Genomic DNA, 21047 nt, shown 5'->3' on the forward strand with positions numbered 1-21047 from the left:
GAACTTGGGTGCCCAGCAGCCAGGGAGGATGTAGCTGTGCAGGTGCACTGGTCTGGTATGTGCTGGTCTAAGGGATGGGGCCCTTTGTGCACACGTATAGAGCTGTGGTAGCAGGTAGGCATTATGCCTTTCTGGATTGGTGGTAGCTGTGGCAGGCTGGCACTTTCTCAGAGCTGAGAAGTGAGGCTGAGGGCTCTGCGCATGCGTGGTGCTAGGACTGCTGTAAAGTGCAGTTCCCAGAGCTGAATGATGTGGGGGTCCATGCACATGTGTGGGCCTGGGAGTGCCATAAACAGATGCGCTGAGCTCAAGGAGGGGGGAGGTGAGGTTGTACAACACTATGGGTGGGGGGCAGGGATGGCCTAAGTATGGAGGTTAGTGCCTGCAACAGCCTGCAGGAAACAGGGTAGGGGAGGTAGTGCTTGGGAGGGGTGTAGAAGAGGTGGGTTGGGCTGCACTTGGGGTGTGGGTGTGGGTGTGGGGCAGGTACGTGCACTGGGGGTTGGTGGGGAGGGGGCACCTGGAGTGCAGGAAATAGGAGCAGGTGATGGGGTTCAGGTGCATGGGGTGTGGGGTGAGTCACCATTCACAGAGCTGTGCTGGAGAGGAATGCAGCCTGGCTTACTTTCTAATCCCGCGTTTCTGTCTGTGCAATCCTGTGGGTTCTGAGCCTCTGCACCTCCACGCCAGGCTCCAGCTTTCTGCCTCTCAGTTCCTTGACCTCTGCAACCTCTGGGGTGCAGAAGGTTCTCCCAGGTCAGCCACACTCCTGAACTGCTGCTTCAGTTGCCCTCCTGTCCCTTCTCTAACTTTTCCGTGGAGCAGGGCTAATCTCGAGCTATTCTAGTCAGCCATTTTCCCAGAAGTCTGCATGGTATTTGCTTGAGCAGCCAGGAAACTAAAATACTAGGCTAGGACAGGAAACACACAAAGCCAGGACAGAAGAGAAGAACTGCTGAAAGATAAGGGACAAAAGTAGTAAGTTATCTGATTTGAGGGATATCACCCAAAAGCTAGGAATAATGTGCTGATAAATGCAGTATACTGGGAAATACTTTAGACAGATAATTTGAAATATTTTATAAAATGAAGAAAGAAGAACATAAGAACCAGGAAGAGACAAGGGATGTGATGTGAAAATTTAGAACACAGGCTCTTAATCCCATGCTACATAGTCATACTTCCAGTGTTCATAACTCCCTGAAATCATTTATAAAATATGTGCATGCATTTTTCTGGAAAAGGGTCCATCACATTCTCAAACCAATCTACAACCTTTGCACAGATTAAGAATAAATGGCAAAGATGATTCAGCAAATCAAATGAATGATAGTACGGTAGTAAAATGAATGCCTCAATTTTAAGTACTGCCCATTGTTAACTAAAATAAAATGGCCACCTGCATTGGGCATTGCCTGGAGAAGGCCCCTTTACAAGAATGGTTTTCTAGAAAACAAAAACAACTGACCTGCAGAGGTTTTTTTCTTTATTTTTTCCTTGTCTTTTAATTTTGAAATATAACAAGCAAAAAAGCAATAAATAGCAAAGTATATTTTAACAAGTAGTTATAGAACAAATTTCAAAGTTTGGAATGGGTTACAGTTCAACAATTTCAGGTTTTTCCTTCTAGTTGCTCAAAGACACTGGAGATTAAAAAGAAATATCAATATGGTGATTCAGCAATCATATTTATTTGTAAATCCTAACTTCTCTCTTTTAACTCCTCCTTCTCCTTTGATGTTTCTCCCAACTTTAGGGATACCTGGGTTATGCCCATTATAACTTTTTTCATGTTGAAAAGAGGTGTTGACAATATGGGATGAGGGATGGAACTAACTGATGTTCTTGGTTGATGTTCTGGCACCTCTGGATTTCAGGACTTATCTGCTTCATTCTTACTTCTAATCGAAGCCTGATCTCTTTTTTGGTTTAACAGTTATATGTAACAACGCTGACTTTCACAGCTGCAGAACTCCAACTCAGTCTTAGGTATCACACAGGTACCCAAAATTCCAGGTAATACCAGGTTATACATATAGAGGACAGCATTTTAGAATCTAGAAATAACAAAGCTCAGGAATAAATGTGACTGCTATAAGAGCTTACGATCTAGGCTCCAATTTTCTTGTAAATATTCTCTAAAAGAGACTATACAATATTTGTCCTTTTGTTTCTGGCTTATTTTGTACAATATAATGTCCTCAAGGTTCATTCACCTCATTGCCTGCCTTGTAACTTCGTTCCTTTCTGTAGCTGCACAATATTCCATCATACAAACCACAGCTTGTTTTTCTACTGTCTATTAGTTATCTTTTTCATGGGAACAACGAAATTATCTAAAATCGAGAGTGTTGATAGACTGTGGACTTTTGGCATTATACATGATGCCTAATGAATGCAGGTGGCAGAAGGATGCACCAATTGAGAAGTAGACTGGCGAATGATGGTGTATACACATGACAGAACATTGTACTGCTACAAAAAGGCACAAAGTTGTGAGGAATGCATCATTGTGAATGGACCTGTGGGACATTCGTTGAGGCAAAAATAAGTCAGAAACAAAAGAGCAATTATTATATAGTCTCCTTTAGAAGATGCATATAAGAAAACAGGGGCCTAGACTGTAAGCTCTTATTGCAATCATATTTAGTCTGGAGTGGTAATTGTTATTTCTAGATTTTGAGAGACTGTTTTATTTATGTATAACCTAGAGATAAGAACAGAGCTGATCAGGTTGGGATGGAGGTAATTCAGAACACAGGAAGGAAGAACACAAGGAAGACATTGTCTATATTTTAGAACCTCACCTATTCTTTAAGACCAAGGGAAGAAAGGTTTATTTTGTCTGGTACCTAAATTTTCTGTAGCACATAATCTAACTCAACCTGTGTGGGTCGCTCATTTGAACAAATAAAACACAGGGAGCCCAGAATAAGAATGAGGCCCTTTAATCCTGTATAGTTTATGTAATGCCTGGATACAACCTAGAATATATTAAAAAGATAACCAAAGAGTACTGGCAAAGTCTCATGAGGGATGGGGAAAAAACATGGAATATTAAACTTTACCACTAGGGAAACTACTGATACTGTGCCAAACATTAGAGACACCCAAATCAATAGGCCAAGCCCTTGATCTTGAGGCTTGCTCTTGTGAAACTTATGTAGTAGAGATGCTTAGCCTACCTATAGGTATATCTAAGAGTTACTTCTGGAGGACCTCTCTGGTTGCTCAGATATGGTCTCACTTTCTCTAAGTCCAACTCTGCATGTGAAATCATTGTCCTCTTCCTTACGTGCAACATGACTTCCAAGGGTGAAAGTCTCCCTGGCAGCATGGAAGATGACTCCCAGGGATGACTCTGGCATCCGTGGGATCAACTCTGGCACCGTGGGATCAACAATGGCATCCTGACTAAACGGTGGAAAAGAAGTAGAACAAATAAGGTATCAGTGGCTGAGAGTTCAAATAGAGTCAAGAGGCTACTGTGTAGGTCACTCTTACACAAGCTTCAGTTAGACATGGCTACCTATCACAACCTGCCAAACCCCAATCAAAATCATACCTAAAGAACATCTAGGGCAATATATAGGATTCTACTAAGGTTCTATGTACTACGTTAACCTTCCTGAGACCTACAACCTCCAGATGGGTCCCTGGGCCAGAGAAACCCTGAAATGCAGAGGGGCCAGCTTCTCCAGAACCTCAACTAGTTCCATCACCCTACCCCACACTAATGACAGCCCCTTCCAACATGAAGAGGTTAGAATGGACATAGCCCAAATACCCCTAAAGAGTAGGGAAAAGAATAAGGAGTTACACAGAGAAGGTAGGGTTTAACAAACGAGCATGACTGCTGAATCATTAAATTGATATTTCTTTTGGTCTCCAGTATCTTAGGGCAGCTAGAAGTAAAAACCTAACTGTAACCCATACTAAACTCCGAAATCTGTTCTACCACTAATTGCTGCACTGTGCTTTGAAATCTATTGTTTTTTTGTACATCTGTTATTTTTCACAAAAAGGAACAGTTGATTGTGATGATAAAAAATATTTATTCCTTCTAAGCCTCCAATATTCTGGAGCAGCAAGACAAAAAATCTGAGATAATGGTACGGTAAACCATGACAAATTCTGAGATCTTCCTGTAACTACTTGTTGAAGAGTGCTTTGAAAACTATTGCTTTTTTCTCTCTTTGCTTTGTATATATGCTATATTACACAATAAAAAAAGTTGAAAAAAAATCAAGGTAACACCTAGAGCAAATAAAATAAAATTATGAGATATCCTGGAAGTTTTAGTTAAACATCTGAACACACAGTAACTTACTGTTTTTGCTGTTTCACTTTTGGTTAGGCAATAACTCTGATTTTTAAATTTCTGATATGAGAATCAGTTTTTAAAATACAGAGATACATGATGAAAAAAAATCCAGTGGATTATAAACTTATTTGGCTTACAGAAGAATAATATTTAGGTGAAAAGCTTTACTTAAATCTGTGAATACCCATAACACTCAGAACCTAGAAAAATGACAAGGATGAGATCAATATTCAGATGGGAAGAGAAAAGGGTTAGAAGAAGGAAGGGTTTCTTAAAACAATGGTGTTTTAAAATTTTTTTTTCCTCACAATGGAAGTAAAATGTCTTCTACTGATTATTTTTAAAATGTGATAATTTTATATTATTAAGACAAGGCAAATAAGCACAGATAAACTTTAGCAACATGCTTTTTAACTGAATGAAAAACTGAGGGAAAAACCTAACTGTACAACAATGTAGTAATAGTTAAGTAAATTACTGCACATTTCATAATACATTATAATGTATTCATTAAAATATATTTAAGGCATTTTAATATGGAAAAATGAAATATGAATTGAAAAAGTATTAAAGTGTACAAGTCCAATTATGTAATCATAAAATTATACTGTGAAGTATATATGCAAAGAAAACTGGTAAGGGAAATAAAAATATTACAATGATGGCTAGATGATCTTTTGGCTTATTTTCCAACTTTTTTACCAGGTGTGATGGTTATACCCAGGAAATAATTTTTATTTTTATTAAAAACTAGATATAGACTCACCTTGATAAAAGTTTGGAGGGTAGAACCAAACACCTCAGGAAACCTCAGCAGAAATTCAACAAACATAAACTGGCCAATATATTTCTGGGGAAGTCACAGACATACTCAGCAGCCGTCTCCCAGCCTTTATATACATTCCCTAACTTCCTCTGGCCTCCTTTCTATTGTGCAACCATATTTCAATCTGTTCCCATTCAACAATGAGGGGGCAGATGTTAAGGCTAATGAAAAAGTCCCTGTAGACCTTAAACCTAGAAATTGGGAACAAGCAGCCCCAGATGCTTATCAGGGCAGGAACTCTCAGTGGTAGGGCCCTTTCCCCTTGTAGTGAATAAATATCCTACCCAAAGGCAGTACAGATTTGTTTCTCCTCTCTGATGCTAAATGGGGCCTGCAGATCTACCAATCCTGACCTCCCCTGGGGACTATCTATGATGCCATCTCTCCCCTTCCTCTTCTGAACCCTATATGCTGTGGAAGTAATAAAGTGGTCACTTGCTGACAGTTTCTATGGTACCTGAGCTTATGTTTCCATGACACATCATGTAGCAACTTATTTCACACGCATGAAGAATAAGGACCCAAATTATTAAGTAAAATGGTTATTTTCAATATAGGTTGCCAACTTTATAAATGGAATCTATATAAGCATTTTGATTATTTCATTATTTCTCACCCTCTTCACATACAGGTACACATTCAAGATACAGAGAAACATCCTGTAAGTGGTGCATTTAAATAAACTCAAGCCACTTAATCCGTAACAAAAATATCAGTGATGTTTTCTTTTATAAAAACAGTAAAATGTTTGCCATGCATTGATCAAGAACTTTTGTTTGCAAAGTAGTGTGGGGCATAACTCTCAAGGTACTTTCATTCTAATGGGAGGAAACAGATAAACAAGTAAATAAATGAATAACAAGATAATGTCAGATAATGATAAAAAATTAAACAGTAATATATTAGAGAGGGAAAGCCCATTTTAGATTGGATGGCCATGGAAACAAATGACATTTGAACTGAGCTTTCGGTGACATTACAAGCAGAAGGAACAGTGAATGTAAAGCCCTAGGGTGGTAGGTGGCTTCTGATGAGTTCAAAAGGCCAGTAAGCCTGGATGGAGTTAGTGAAGAGGAGAGTGAAGCAAAATCAAGTTGGAGAGGTAGAGAGAGCACTTATCAAAATGAGAAAAAACCAATTAACAAAGCAAGTAAACAAGCTTCAACATCAACAACCAGACAAGGAAAGGTGCAGAACCTAATGTAATAAATATCAAAAACTAGGAACAAGTTTCACACATGGAATAGATATACTGTTCTCCTAATTACTACTGTATCTCTTAGAAGCTACACCCATAAAGAGAATATCTGCCAAATTCTCACTCACACCTCCAGCTCTGAGGAGGTACCTTTCTGTTTCTTTTGACAAAGGAATAGTGAGGCTGGTGGCTGCTGAAAAGAAAGGAAAGGAAACTGGAAGGGGAAAAGGCTCCTGAGGTACATATGGCATTGGTAAACTGGTCCGGAGGGCACGCTTACCCCCCACAGAATACCATACCCTTCTTCCCCCAGAGAGCTCTGTAGCTTGCTCCCTTATCTTCAAGTCTTTGCTCAAATTTCAACTTCTCAATAAGACCTTCCCTGGTCACACTGTTTTAAACTAGCCCCCTACTGACACACACATATGTGACTACACACAAACACACACCCCTTCCTGCTTTACATTTTTCCACAACACCAGATTTTAATATACACTGTAGTTTTACTGTGTATACTATTTATTCCACTAGAACATGAACTTCATGAGGGAAAGAATTTTTGTCTGATATATTCCCCAAGGACTAGAACAGTGACTGACATATAAAAGAGCTTGAATAAATTTTTGCTGAATTGAGCTAAGTGTCATGAATTCTGGTCAATGATATTTAATCAAATCTCACAATAGAAAGGAAGGTCGTAGTATTCTATCAAAGTTTACACGCTTCATCTGACACCCTTCCACAACTCCCTCAAGTTACAGAAAAGCATAGAACAAATATTCAGTCCTCACATGGTACCTTAAAGAGAAAAAACAAACTGGTTGTGTTTATTTAGTAGAAATAAAATCTGCAACAAATTAGAGACACAACTCACGTAAGAATAACAGCATGGCAAATATACACACATTAGCCCTCTAGAGCCCCCACCTCCAACCAAAAAAGAGAAATAAAACATGTAGAAGACAAAGAGACTAACCTAAAAGAAAAGTTACCTCAAGCTACTGAAGATAATTTTTATGATCATTTTGAGTTTCAAAACAGCTTAAGAATACGATTCTATAAAAACAGGAGCTCAAAGACGAGACAGTGATAAGAGAATGAAAAGGCAAAAATGTATTCAAGGATATGTTATAAGAGAATTTCCTTGAAATGAAGAAAAAATCAAGCTTAAGAAAAGCAATCTGTGATCCAATAAATCTGATAAAGGCATCCAGGCTGAAAAAGCAAATCATATGCAGTTCCGACAAGAACTACTCATATCACACCAGACTTCAAAGGCTAAGGGCACAGACTGCTCTCACTTCAGAAACCCTGCAAGTTCGGGGGGTTCCGAGCATCACCCTCGCTCTGACCAACTAGAAATGAACTAAGGGGTTCCTACTCGCCCTCTCCCATTTCAGTAATTTGGTAGACTAACTTACAGAACTCAGTTAAGAGTGTTATATTTATGATTACAGTTTTCTTACAGATTGTAAAAAGGATACGAGTAAGAAGATGCCCAAAGAAGAGATGGATATGAGTAAGCTCTGGGAGGGTCTCTAAATGCAATGTTTCTGTGTCTTTTTCCCATGGAGTCAGGACATGCTGCCTGTAGTACCAAGCAGGGAAGCTCACTTGAGCTTCGGTGTCCACAATTTCTACTGGGGTTTCATTAAATACGCATGATTAATTGAATCATTGGCCATGTAACTGAACTCAACCTCCAGCCCTCCACCATTCCCCAGAGGTTGGGCTGATATGACAGGCTCAAAACCACAACCCCCTGGATCACACGGTTGAACTTTCTGGCTTGGCTGAACCCCATCTTGCCTGGCCCTGCCCTGAGTCATCTGGTTAGCATGAACTATCCCATATGTTCTGGGGCTCATCAAGAATAACAAAGACAACTTCTATGACTCTGAAAATTCCTGTATGATCTGGGGCTCATCAAGAATAACAAAGACAGACTTCCGGAGAAGATGGCGGCTTAGTAAGACGCGCGGGTCTTGGTTCCTTCTCCAGAACAGCTACTAGGGAGGTGGAAACGATACAGGACAGCTCCCGGAGCCAATACAGAGACCAAGAGGAGAGTGTACCCCATCTGGAATGGCTGACTGGCTGGGAGAACCCGCTCCAGTGAGATCGCCGAGGGGCGTGCGCTTCCCCGGGCCGGGGTGGCAGGAGGCCGGAGTCCTTTCCTCCCTCCTTCCCGGGCCGGCTGGGAGAATTGGACAGGCGGTCCCCTCAGGCCATGGCGGCTGGCACCCCCCCCCCCCCCAACGTGCGGGTCCCCGGACCAGCTGGGAGAATTGGATCGGAGATCTCCAAGCCGCGGAGAACAGCGACCGGGGTCTTCCAAACACGTGGCTTCCCGGTCCGGCTGGGAAAGGTGGATAGGCACTCCCCCAAGCCGCGGCGGCCGGCACCCTCCCGCCATACTTGGCGCCCCGGGCCGGCTGGGAAATTTGGACAGGTGCTCCCCCAAGCTGCGGAGGCCGGCGCCCCCCCCACCACGCTTGGCGCCCCGGGACGGCTGGGAAATTTGGACGGGCACTCCCCCAAGCCGCGGAGGCCGGCGACTCTCCCCACGTGCGGATCCCCGGGCCGGCTGGGAGATTCGGATTCGGATTGGCACTCCCCCAAGCCGCTTCGGCTGGCGACCCTCCCCCACAGCAAGAGTTTTCCAAATTAAAGGAGCCACAGCATCTTTTACTGGTGGGACCCGCAGACAGATGAGCGACACGAGTGTCACCTACTGGGCAGGATAAGAAAAACAGAGCCCAGAGATTTCACAGAAAAATCTTTCAGCCTGCTGGGTTTCCCTCCAGGGAAATCTGATTAAATGCCCAGAAGCCAGCAGAAGATAACGGATCACGCTCAGAAAACTGAAGATATGGCCCAGTCAAAGGAACAAAACAATAGTTCAAATGAGATACAGGAGCTGAGACAACTAATTCTGAATATACGAACAGAAATGGAAAAATTCTTCAAAAACCAAATCAATAAATTGAGGGAGGACATGAAGAAGACATGGGCTGAACAAAAAGAAGAACTAGAAAAACTGAAAAAACAAATCACAGAACTTATGGGAGTGAAGGACAAAGTAGAAAAGATGGAAAAAACAATGGATACCTACAATGGTAGATTTAAAGAGACAGAAGATAGAATTAGTGAATTGGAGGATGGAACATCTGAATTCCAAAAAGAAACAGAAACTATAGGGAAAAGAAAGGAAAAATTTGAACAGGGGATCAGGGAATTGAATGACAATATGAAGCGCACAAATATACACGTAGTGGGTGTCCCAGAAGGAGAAGAGAAGGGAAAAGGAGGAGAAAAACTAATGGAAGAAATTATCACTGAAAATTTCCCAACTCTTATGAAAGACCTAAAATTACAGATCCAAGAAGTGCAGTGCACCCCAAAGAGAATAGACCCAAATAGGCGTTCTCCAAGACACTTACTAGTTAGAATGTCAGAGGTCAAAGAGAAAGAGAGGATCTTGAAAGCAGCAAGAGAAAAACAATCCATCACATACAAGGGAAACCCAACAAGACTATGTGTAGATTTCTCAGCAGAAACCATGGAAGCTAGAAGACAGTGGGATGATATATTTAAATTACTAAAAGAGAAAAACTGCCAACCAAGACTTCTATATCCAGCAAAATCGTCCTTCAAAAATGAGGGAGAAATTAAAACATTCTCAGATAAAAAGTCACTGAGAGAATTTGTGACCAAGAGACCACCTCTGCAAGAAATACTAAAGGGAGCACTAGAGTCAGATACGAAAAGACAGAAGAGAGAGGTATGGAGAAGAGTGTAGAAACTAGGAAAATCATATATGATATATATAATACAAAAGGCAAAATGGTAGAGGAAAATATTATCCAAACAGTAATAACACTAAATGTTAATGGACTGAATTCCCCAATCAAAAGACACAGACTGGCAGAATGGATTAAAAAACAGGATCCTTCTATATGCTGTCTACAGGAAACACATCTTAGACCCAAAGATAAACATAGGTTGAAAGTGAAAGGTTGGGAAAAGATATTTCATGCAAATAACAACCAGAAAAGAGCAGGAGTAGCTATACTTATATCCAACAAATTAGACTTCAAATGTAAAACAGTTAAAAGAGACAAAGAAGGACACTATCTACTAATAAAAGGAACAATTAAACAAGAAGACATAACAATCATAAAGATTTATGCACCGAACCAGAATGCCCCAAAATACGTGAGGAATACACTGCAAACACTGAAAAGGGAAATAGACGCATATACCATAATAGTTGGAGACTTCAATTCACCACTCTCATCAATGGACAGAACATCTAGACAGAGGATCAATAAAGAAATAGAGAATCTGAATATTACTATAAATGAGCTTGACTTAACAGACATTTATAGGACATTACATCACACAACAGCAGGATACACCTTTTTCTCAAGTGCTCATGGATCATTCTCAAAGATAGACCATATGCTGGGTCACAAAGCAAGTCTTAACAAATTTAAAAAGATTGAAATCATACACAAAACTTTCTTGGATCATAAAGGAATGAAGTTGGAAATCAATAATAAGCGGAGTGCCAGAAAATTCACAAATACGTGGAGGCTCAAAAACACATTCTTAAACAACGAGTGGGTCAAAGAAGAAATTGCAAGAGAAATTAGTAAATACCTCGAGGCGAATAAAACGAATACACAACATATCAAAACCTATGGGACGCAGCAAAGGCAGTGCTAAGAGGGAAATTTAGTGCCCTAACTGCCTATATCAGAAAAGAAGAAAAGGCAAAAATTAAGGAATTAACTGTCCACTTGGAAGAACTGGAGAAAGAACAGCAAACTAACCCCAAAGCAAGCAAAAGAAAAGAAATAACAAAGATTAGAGCAGAAATAAATGAAATTGAAAACATGAAAACAATAGAGAAAATCAATAAGGCCAGAAGTTGGTTCTATGAGAAAATCAATAAGATTGATGGGCCCTTAGCAAGATTGACAAAAAGAAGAAGAGAGAGGACGCAAATAAATAAGATCAGAAATGGAAGAGGAGACATAACCACTGACCTCACAGAAATAAAGGAGGTAATAACAGGATACTATGAACAACTTTATGCTAATAAATACAACAATTTAGATGAAATGGACGGGTTCCTGGTAAGGCATGAACAACCAACTTTGACTCAAGCAGAAATAGATGACCCCAACAAACCAATCACAAGTAAAGAAATTGAATCAGTTATTCAAAAGCTTCCTAAAAAGAAAAGCCCAGGACCAGACGGCTTCACATGTGAATTCTACCAAACATTCCAGAAAGAATTAGTACCAACTCTCCTCAAACTCTTCAAAAAAATCGAAGTGGGGGGAAAGCTACCTAATTCATTCTATGAAACCAACATCACCCTCATACCAAAACCAGGCAAAGATATTACAAAAAAAGAAAACTACAGGCCAATCTCTCTAATGAATATAGATGCAAGAATCCTCAACAAAATTCTAGCAAATCGAATCCAACAACACATTAAAAGAATTATACATCATGACCAAGTAGGATTCATCCCAGGTATACAAGGATGGTTCAACATAAGAAAATCAATAATGTAATACACCATATCAACAAAAAACATATCAAAGCAAAAAATCACATGATCATCTCAATTGATGCAGAGAATGCATTTGACAAGATTCAACATCCTTTCCTGTTGAAAACACTTCAAAAGATAGGAATACAAGGGAAGTTCCTTAAAATGATAGAGGGAATATATGAAAAACCCACAGCTAATATCATCCTCAATGGGGAAAAATTGAAAACTTTCCCCCTAAGATCAGGAACAAGACAAGGATGTCCATTATCACCACTATTATTCAACATCGTGTTGGAGGTTCTAGCCAGAACAATTAGACAAAAAGAAATACAAGGCATCAAAATTGGAAAGGAAGAAGTAAAACTATCACTGTTTGCAGACGATATGATACTATACGTCGAAAACCCTGAAAAATTCACAACAAAACTACTAGAGCTAATAAATGAGTACAGCAGAGTAGCAGGTTACAAGATCAACATTCAAAAATCTGTAGCATTTCTATACACCAGCAATGAACAAGCTGAGGGGGAAATCAAGAAACGAATCCCGGGCGGGCCGCGGTGGCTCAGCGGGCAAGAGTGCTTGCCTGCCATGCCGGAGGACCTCGGTTCGATTCCCGGCCCCAGCCCATGTAAAAAACAAACAAACAAACAAAATATAATAAAACAAGAAAATGTTTAAAGATGTTTCCCTTTCTTCCATCCTTCCTTCCTTCTCTCTGTCTTTCCTTCCCTTCCTCCCTCTCTCTAAAAAAAAAAAAAAAAAAAAAAAAGAAACGAATCCCATTTACAATTGCAACTAAAAGAATAAAATACCTAGGAATAAAATTAACCAAAGAGACAAAAAACCTATACAAAGAAAACTACAAAAAACTGTTAAAAGAAATCACAGAAGACCTAAATAGATGGAAGGGCATACCGTGTTCATGGATTGGAAGACTAAATATAGTTAAGATGTCAATCCTACCTAAATTGATTTACAGATTCAATGCAATACCAATCAAAATCCCAACAAATTATTTTTCAGAAATAGAAAAACCAATAAGCAAATTTATCTGGAAGGGCAGGGTGCCCCGAATTGCTAAAAACATCTTGAGGAAAAAAAACGAAGCTGGAGGTCTCATGCTGCCGGACTTTAAGGCATATTATGAAGCCACAGTGGTCAAAACAGCATGGTATTGGCATAAAGATAGATATATCGACCAATGGAATTGAATAGAGTGCTCAGATATAGACCCTCTCATCTGTGGACATTTGATCTTTGATAAGGCAGTCAAGCCAACTCACCTGGGACAGAACAGTCTCTTCAATAAATGGTGCCTAGAGAACTGGATATCCATATGCAAAAGAACGAAAGAGGACCCGTATCTGACACCCTATACAAAAGTTAACTCAAAATGGATCAAAGATCTAAACATTAGGTCTAAGACCATAAAACAGTTAGAGGAAAATGTAGGGAGATATCTTATGAAACTTATTATTGGAGGTGGTTTTATGGACCTTAAACCTAAAGCAAGAGCACTGAAGAAGGAAAGAAATAAATGGGAGCCCCTCAAAATTAAACACTTTGGTGCATCAAAGAACATCATCAAGAAAGCAGAAAGACAGCCTACACAATGGGAGACAATATTTGGAAACGACATATCAGATAAAGGTCTAGTATCCAGAATTTATAAAGAGATTGTCCAACTCAACAACAGAAAGACAGCCAACCCAATTACAAAATGGGAAAAAGACTTGAACAGACACCTCTCAGAAGAGGAAATACAAATGGCCAAAAGGCACATGAAGAGATGCTCAATGTCCCTGGCCATTAGAGAAATGCAAATCAAAACCACAATGAGATATCATCTCACACCCACCAGAATGGCCATTATCAACAAAACAGAAAATGACAAGTGCTGGAGAGGATGCGGAGAAAGAGGCACACTTATCCACTGTTGGTGGGAATGTCAAATGGTGCAACCACTGTGGAAGGCAGTTTGGCGGTTCCTCAAAAAACTGAATATAGAATTGCCATACGACCCAGCAATACCATTGCTAGGCATCTACTCAAAGGACTTAAGGGCAAAGACACAAACGGACATTTGCACACCAATGTTTATAGCAGCGTTATTTACAATTGCAAAGAGATGGAAACAGCCAAAATGTCCATCAACAGACGAGTGACTAAACAAACTGTGGTATATACATACGATGGAATATTATGCAGCTTTAAGACAGAATAAACTTATGAAGCATGTGATAACATGGATGGACCTAGAGAACATTATGCTGAGTGAGTCTAGCAAAAAACTAAAGGACAAATACTGTATGGTCCCACTGATGTGAACGGACATTCGAGAATAAACTTGGAATATATTGGTAACAGAGTCCAGCAGGAGTTAGAAACAGGGTAAGATAATGGGTAATTGGAGCTGAAGGGATACAGACTGTGTAACAGGACTAGATACAAAAACTCAAAAATGGACAGCACAATAATACCTAATTGTAAAGTAATCATGTTAAAACACTGAATGAAGCTGCATCTGAGCTATAGGTTTTTTTTTTGTTTGTCTGTTTGATTGTTTGTTTGCGTCTTTTTTTCTTTTTCCTTTTCTTTTTTTTACTATTATTATTATTTTTATTTTTTCTCTATATTAACATTCTATATCTTTTTCTGTTGTTTTGCTAGTTCTTTTCCTAAATCGATGCAAATGTACTAAGAAATGATGATCATGCATCTACATGATGATGTTAAGAATTACTGATTGCATATGTAGAATGGAATGATTTCTAAATGTTGTGTTAATTTCTTTTTTTCTATAATTAATAAAAAAAAAGAAAAGAATAACAAAGACAACTTCTATGACTCTGAAGATTCCAAAGGTTAAAGGCTCGACCACGAAGAGCCTGAACAAAGGCCAGACCTCTCTTGGATGTAGTTAATTTTTTTTTTTTTTTTACATGGGCAGGCACCAGGAATCAAACCCGGGTCCTCTGGCATGGCAGGCAAGCATTCTTGCCTGCTGAGCCACCGTGGCCCACCTGGATGTAGTTAATTCTTAACAACACATAGAGAAAAATTCAGAATGGCCTCAGATTCCTCTACAACAGCATTCAATGGAGAAGATAACGGAGTAAAATTTTTTTTATCTATTACACATAATGCAGGTATGAACATTTTTGTGCATGTATCCAGATGCATATAAATATACATCCCTGTAGGTTAAATACCTAAAAGGGATCACTGGGTCATCAGATCTGTATTTCTTCAACTTTACTAGATGATGTTAAATAGTTTCCCAAAATAGTTTTATTAATTTATATAATCATCTGCTTGCTGAGACTCCTGTCTACTCCTGCATACTTGCTAACACTTGGCATTGTAACTTTGTTACAACTGATGAAACAGTACTATTATAGTTATACTATTAACTACAGTCCATATTTTATTTTAGGGTTCACTGTGTTATACAGTTTTACGGTTAAAATTTTTTTTTTTATCCGTTAGCATATATACAAGCTAAAATTTCCCATTTTATCCACTTTGAGGTGTACAATTCCGTGTTACATTGAAAATGTTGTACCACCATTACCACCATCCATAACAAAAAACATTTCTATAACCCCAAACAGAAACTCCAGAAAATCCATTCTAATTCAGCATTAACTCCCCATTCTCTATTCCCACCTAGCTCATGGTAACCCGTACTCTAGTTTCTGAATCTATGAATTTGCATTTCTTAACTATTTCATATGTGTGTTCATATGCATTTGTCCTCTAGTGTCTAGCTTATTTCAGTCAACGTGAAATTGCAGTCAATTTCAGTCTGCAAGTTCCATCCAAGTTGTAGTATGGATCAGAATTTGTTTTTATAGCTGAAGAATATTCAATTGTATATTAATTATTGTACAATTTTACCGCACAATAATATTCCATTATATACCACATTCATTTGTTGGAATTTTGATTGGCTTGTGCTGAATCTGTAAATCACTTTCAGTAGAACTGATATCTTAATAATATTTAATCTTCCAATCCATCAACACAAAATGCCCTTTCATTTATTTAGGTCTTCTCTTACTTCCTTCAGTCATGTTCTGTAGTAGTCTGTGTACAAGTTATGCACATCCTTACTTAAGTTTATTACTAGACATTTCATTCTTTTATCTGTAAATAAAGTAATTTGCTGTTGTAAACGGATTTTTTCTTGATTTCCTTTACAGATTGCTCTTTGCTATTATATAGGAACACCACTGATTTTGAGGTACTGATCTTGTACTCTAACATCTTGCTGAATTTGCTTATTAGCTCTAACAGCTTAGTTGTAGAATTTTAGGATTTTCTCTATATAAGGTCATGCCATCAGCAAATAGGAAATGTTTTACTTCTTCCAATTTGTTTCCCTTTTATATCTTTTTCTTGCCTAACTGCTCTGGGTATAACTTCCAGTATAATGTGAATAAGAGTTATGATAGTGGGCATCCTTGTTTTGTTCTTAATCTTAGGGGTCAGCTTTCCTAATCTTTAGGGGAGAGCTTTCAACACTGAGTTAGACATTAGCTATGGGTTTTTCATTTATGCTTTTCATCATGTTAAGGATGTTTTTTTCTATTCCTATTTTTTGAGCGTTTTTAGTAGGAAGAGGTGCTGAGTTTTGTCAAATGCCTTTTCTACATCAACTGAAATGATTGTGTGCTTTTTTTCCCCTTCATTTTACTAATGCCATGGATTACATTAATTGACTTTTTTATGTTGATCCACCCCTACATTCTTGGAATAAATCCCACTTGTTCATATGTTCTTTTAATGTGCTCGAATTTGATTTGCTTTGTATTTTCTTGAGAATTTTTGTATATATATCCATGAGGGATATTGGTAATATCTTTATCTGACTTTGGTATTGGGGTGATACTAACCTCACAGAATAGTTAGGAAGTGTTTCCTCTTCCTAATTTTTTGGAAGAGTTTCAGCAGGATTGGTGGTAATTCTTGGAATGTGTGATAGAATTCAGCAGTGAAGCCATCAGGTCCTGGGCTTTTCCTTGTTGGGAGGTTTTTGATTACTAATACAACCTCTTGTCATGTTATTTGGTCTGCTGAGAGAGCTTCTATTTCTTCTTCAGTCAGTATATGTAGTTGTGGTAATTAGATTCAGTTGTCAACTTGGCCAGGTGAAGGCACCTAGTTCTGTTGCTGTGGACATGAGACAAGGGTATGTGAACCTCATATGTTGCTGATTACATCTGTAGTCGGCTAGGAGGAATGCCTGCTGCAATGAATGATGTTTGACTTAATTGGCTGGTGCTTAAGTGAGAGAGCGCAACGTAGCACAGCCTAAGCAGCTCAGCATACCTCATCTCAGCACCCGCAGCTCAGCTCAGGCCTTTGGAGATGCAGAAAGGAATCACCCCAGGGAAAGACATTGGAACCCAGAGGCCTGGAGAGAAGGCCAGAAGAGACCACCCTGTGCCTTCCCACATAAGAAAGAACCTCAGTGGAAAGTTAGCTGCCTTTCCTCTGAAGAACTAACAAAATAAATCCCCTTTTATTAAAAGCCAATCAGTGTCTGGTGTGTTGCATTCCAGCAGCTAGCAAACTAGAACAACAGTTTGTATGTTTCTAGGAATTTGTCCATTTCATCTATATCACCTAATTTACTACTGTACAACTGTTCACAGTATCTGCTTATCAACTTTTTTATTTCTGTGGGGTCAATAGTAACGTCACCCCTTTCATTTCTGATTTAGTTGTCTTCACTTTCCTTTTGTCTTTGAAAATCTAACTAAAGCCTTGTCAATTTTATTGATCTTTCAAAGAACCAATTTTTGGTTTTGTTTATTTTTTAAAAATTCTGTCTATTTCATTTATTTCCAGTCTTATCATTATTATTTCCTTTCTTCTGCCCATTTTGGGTCTAGTTTGCTTTTCTTTTACTAGTTCCTCCACTTGTGAGGTTAGGTTTCTAATTTGTGAACTTTTTTCTTTTTTAATGTAAGCATTTAGAGCTATAAATTTGCATCTTAGCACTTTCTTTGCCGCATCCCGTAAGTTCTGGTATATTTATTTTTGTTTTCATTTGCTTCAAGATATCATCTAAATTCCCTTGTGATTTCTCCTTTGACCCAGTGTTTGCTTAAGAGTGTGTTTTTAATTTCCCATACTGATGGCCTTACAGTTCTCCCTCTGTAATTGATTTTTGGCTCCATTCCATTGTTGGTGGAGAGGATATAGTATATGAGTTCAATATTTTAAGCTTTACTGAGTCTTGTTCTATGTCCTAACATACGGTTTATACTGAAGTATGATACACATGCACTTGAGAAGGATGTGTATTCCGCTATTGCTGGGTGCTATGTTCTGTATAAGTCTATCAGGTCTAGTTCATTGGTAGTAATTTTCAAGTCCTGCATTTCCTTACTGATCTTTTGCCTAACTATTCTATCCATTATTCAAAATGGTGTGTTGAAGTCCCCTATTAATGTAGAATTGTATATTTCTCCCTTCAAATCTATCAATATTTTCTTCTAAATTTTGCGGCTCTGCTTTTAAGTGTGTATGAAGTCATAATTGTCATATCTTCTAGAATTGACCCCTTTGTCAGAATACAGTGTACTTTTCTGACCCTTATAACAGTTTTTTTACTTTAATATTTTATCTGATATTAGTATAGCTAACTTAGTTCTTTTTTGGTTACTGTTTGCATGGAATAAAATTTTTTTCAACCATTTACATTCAATTTATTTGTGCCTTCAAATTTAAGGGATTCTTCTGTAAATACTATATAATTGTCTCATGCTTTTTTATCCATTTTGCCACTGTCTACCTTTTTATAAAACATTTTTTTAAATTAGAAAAGTTGTAGGCTTACAGGAAGATCATGCAGAAAATACAGAGTTTTCACATACCCACCGCTATTTTTAACAATTTATATTAGTGTAATACCTTTGTTATAATTGATGAGAGAATATTATTATAATTGTACCATAATCTATAGTGCATGGTGTATGTAAGGTTCACTTTGTGTTGTACAGTTTTCTGTTTTTACCCCTTTGTTAAAAAAATTATTCTAGTAATATATATATATATATATCACCTAAATTTCCCCTTTTAATCACAATCAGATATATAATTCAATGATGTTAATTACATTTACAATGTTGCGTTACCATCATCATTATATACTCCCAAAACTTTTCCAACACTCTAAACAGAAACTCTGTACCAATTAAGAATTAACTCTCCATTCCCTAACCCCAGCCTCTGGCAACCTGTACTGTAGTTGCTGAACCTGTGAGTTTGCTTAGTCTAATTATTCCATATCACTAAGATCATAACATATTTTGTTCTTTTGCATCTGGCTTATTTCACTCTACATAATGTCTTAAAGGTTCATCTATGTTGCTACATGTATCAGAACTTTGTTCACATACCATTGACTCATGGCCACAGCAACAGAACTAGGTGCCTTTACCTGGCCAAGTTGACAACTGAATCTAACTACCACAACAGGGTACACTTTCCCCAGGTCAGACAGACTCTGGTAAAATCCTTTTACTTGATGGCAGGTCTTTGTTAAGAGGAACAGAATGCTCTGGGTATATTTCAAAATGGTTACTTCCCCCCCCTCCACCCCCCCCCCCCCCCCCCCAGTCCTAAAGCACGAGGAGAATTTTTTCCAATCTTCATCCTCAGGACTTGTTGGCCTACTGAAGGTAAAACTCATGCAAGTGTGGGTCCCCCTAAGTCTGGGCTCCCAAGAGTTTTTCTCCTTAAACTACTCTGGCTTAGTATCTAGAAAATTAGTCAATTACCCTGTAAGTGTTCCTAACAGTTGCTGTCTCCAGTGGCAGCTGTACTCCCAGTAAGCTGTGCGTCACTAGATTCTGCCTGTGTCAGGTAGAGGTTTGCCCTGTGACTTCAACCATCTGATGGATCTAAGATTAACTGTTGATTTTTCAGCTTTCATCTTGTGAGCATGAGAGTAGTGATGACTTCCAAACTCTTTACACATCAGATTGAAAATTGATAGTCATTAGTAAAAACTTTCTGAAAAGGAAAAATGTATCTCTGGAACACATTATGCTATTTTTTGATTGCAACAGTTTCCAGGTTAAATCCCAATTATTTCTCATAATCCTTTTCTTACTTGCCATTAAAGAATCTTACTCTTGGTTTGTCGGAGAGTAAGAACAATTAGAACAGATAAGTCTTTCCTATACATTTGAATGTATGTGGGTCTGATAATTAGATAAGCCTTTAGGAGGTGCTCAGCTGTTCAATGATTTCCTTTGCAGTGTGGCAGTGATAACTATCTCTGGAGCACCCACTGCAGCAACATTCGAAGTTCTACAAACCATAAGAGCAATCCCTGACCTAAAACTTCAATCCTGAAGTGATTTCAAGCATTCTATAACTCCCCAGGAATTACGTGGATAAATTTAAGATTTTATAAGGCTTTATTATTTAATTACTAGTTATTACAACTTTTATTCCATGTACTATACATCCATGGAATTTTCATAGATGTCAATGAAAATTTTCTAAATATGATCCATTAAATATTATGTCTATACTATAATGATTTATACTCTGAAAACATTTAGTAATAATCTTATTTGTGCAGAATATATTATTAATATATAAATATGCCTTATTGGTTTACTTTATCAAGTATTTACCACTTTTAAGACGATGAATATATCTTTTAAATTCTTATATTGCTACTGTTAGAGGTTTAGGATACATTTATATACACCGTTATAATTCATAAAACTCCAAAATTCACATTAACAAAAACATTTTTATATATTATCTACTGGAACATATATTTTATAGAATATAAGCAAATAATAGTAATAGTTCTTTACTTGAGTTCCACTGAGCAAATAAAACAGCAAATGGAAAGATTAAAATATGCTTCTGCTTCTATGATATGCTTTATTTTTCTTTTCTCCTTGCCAAGTCCCCCCTCCCAGAAAAGTACTTCTATATATTTACAGTAGGATATATAAGTACTTTTGTTCTATTATACAGGGAAGGAAAAGGAAAAGAAGATAACCTCTCATCCACACAGAAAAAATAACAATGTCAAAAGCACAAATTACATCTAATCAGAGTATAATTTTGTCATCTTTCTTTTCAT

At 38.1% G+C, this 21047-nt stretch overlaps 1 protein-coding gene across 1 annotated transcript in view; it reads right to left on the minus strand.

Moving 5' to 3' along the window:
• Positions 1 to 21047, minus strand: part of MICU2 (mitochondrial calcium uptake 2) — a 154990-nt gene that overhangs the window by 123170 nt on the left and 10773 nt on the right. The gene's annotated exons all lie outside the window — the stretch shown is intronic.

The sequence above is a fragment of the Tamandua tetradactyla genome, chromosome 4 (genome assembly GCF_023851605.1).
Source record: "Tamandua tetradactyla isolate mTamTet1 chromosome 4, mTamTet1.pri, whole genome shotgun sequence".
In the NCBI taxonomy this organism is placed as follows: Eukaryota; Metazoa; Chordata; class Mammalia; order Pilosa; family Myrmecophagidae; genus Tamandua; species Tamandua tetradactyla.